This window comes from Nannospalax galili, unplaced genomic scaffold, assembly GCF_000622305.1.
Source record: "Nannospalax galili isolate Female #2095 unplaced genomic scaffold, S.galili_v1.0 scaffold51, whole genome shotgun sequence".
Taxonomy (NCBI): domain Eukaryota; kingdom Metazoa; phylum Chordata; class Mammalia; order Rodentia; family Spalacidae; genus Nannospalax; species Nannospalax galili.
In genome coordinates, this window is record NW_008329521.1 from 1,939,390 (window position 1) to 1,941,136 (window position 1,747).

The 1,747-nt window shown below is 49.7% G+C and overlaps 1 pseudogene; it reads left to right on the forward strand.

The window, feature by feature from the left end:
• Positions 1–104: 104 nt before the first annotated feature.
• Positions 105–1,236, forward strand: LOC103737946 (annotated as a pseudogene).
• The last annotated feature ends 511 nt before the right edge of the window (positions 1,237–1,747 follow it).

Below are 1,747 nucleotides of genomic sequence, written 5' to 3' on the forward strand. Positions count from 1 at the left end.
AGGAAACCCAGACAGGGGTAGCTGGAGACAGAGACAGAGACAGAGACAGGGACACATATGCAGGCACACCCTTCCTGTGTGGCTTCAACTGCCCAGAGAGCTTCATGGTCCTGAGGAAACCAATGCAAAACATGCTGGTGATGGCAGTCCTTGTCATTTTCCAGCTGTGCTTGTGTCAAGATGAGGTCACAGTCTATTACTTTGGGGAAAACACCTCAGTGGGCTACACTTTATAGGAGACTGTGTACTTCAAGAAAGACATGAGAAACTTTAAGGCTGGGTTCCTCTCGATCTTGTATTCTGTCATTTGCATTGTGGACCTCATGGGCAATGGGCTGGTGGTGTTGACATAAAACTATTTCAAGAGACTCAAAACCATGACGGATACCTACCTGTTCAACCTGGCTGTGGCAGACAGCCTCTTCCTCCTCACTCTTCTTTTCTGGGCCTATAGTTCAGCCAAGTCCTGGATCTTTGGCATCTCCTTGTGAAAGTGCATCTTCGGCATCTACAAGATCAGTTTCTTCAGCGACATGCTGCTGTTTCACTGCATCAGCATCTATCTCTACCTGACCATTGTCCAGACCATGTCATCCCACCGCCACCATGCCCACGTGCTTCTCAACAGCATGCTGTCCTGTGTGGGCATCTGTATGCTGACTCTGTTTCTCTCCATCCCAGAGCTACTCTACAGCAGCCTCCAGAAGAGAAACAGCCAGGAAGCATGGAGATGCTCGTTCATCACTGACCACGTGGGGGCCTTGATCACCATCCAAGGATCCCAGATGGTCATTGGATTTCTAGTGCCCCGCTGGCCATGAGCTTCTGCTACCTTGTCATCATCCACACCCTGCTCCAAGCATGCAACTTCGGGCAGGACAAGGCCATCATGTTCATCATCGTTGTGGTGGTTGTTTTTATAGTCTTCCAGCTTCCCTACAATGGCATGATGCTGGCCCAGATGGTGGCCAACTTTGTCACCAACAGCAGCTGTGAGCTCAGCAAGCAGCTCAACATCACCTAATGACATCACTTACAGCCAGCCCTGTGTCTGCTACTGCATCAACCCTTTCCTGTATGCCTTCATCAGAGTCAAGTTCTGCAATGATCTCTTCAAGCTCTACAAGAACTTTGGCTGCTTCAGTCAGGAGCATCTAGCAGTGGTCTTCATGTCAGCATGTGCAACATACCTCTATGAGAATGGAGGCTGAGACCACCACCACCTTCTCGCCATAGGGGGCTCCTTTGCCTGGACTATAGGCACCCCTCCCAGGGCCCTAGGGTGGGGAAGTTTGAAAAGAAATGGGGAAAAAAAACTTTGGCAAAAAAAAAAAAATCATCCCTTTCCCCCTCCCCCCAATTCAATTCTAAGAACATTCTAAGAACACTGTTAACTCAGAAGCAAAGCAGCCTCAGCGTCCGACAATGGGGGGGCAGTTACTAAGGAAGACGTGAAAGCAAGCAAGGAAAAAAGCATGAATAAGCCCTAACAAACAGTGTGGGGTCACTCCCTCTCCTCGTGGGTCATTGGCCACTGGTCCACGAGGGCAAAGGGAGCAGAAGCGACGAGTGAGGTCAGGACGGTCAGTGAGCACTGATGAAGAAAGCCCTTCTGGGGAGGCAGGTTCAGTGATGCAAACAGCTCCAGACTCAGTGAAACAGCTCCATTTATTCAGTGAGAGAACTAGGGAAAATATAGTGTGGAGGCAGTAGCCAATGCCTCAGCTGATAGGTGCTCATAGTATGC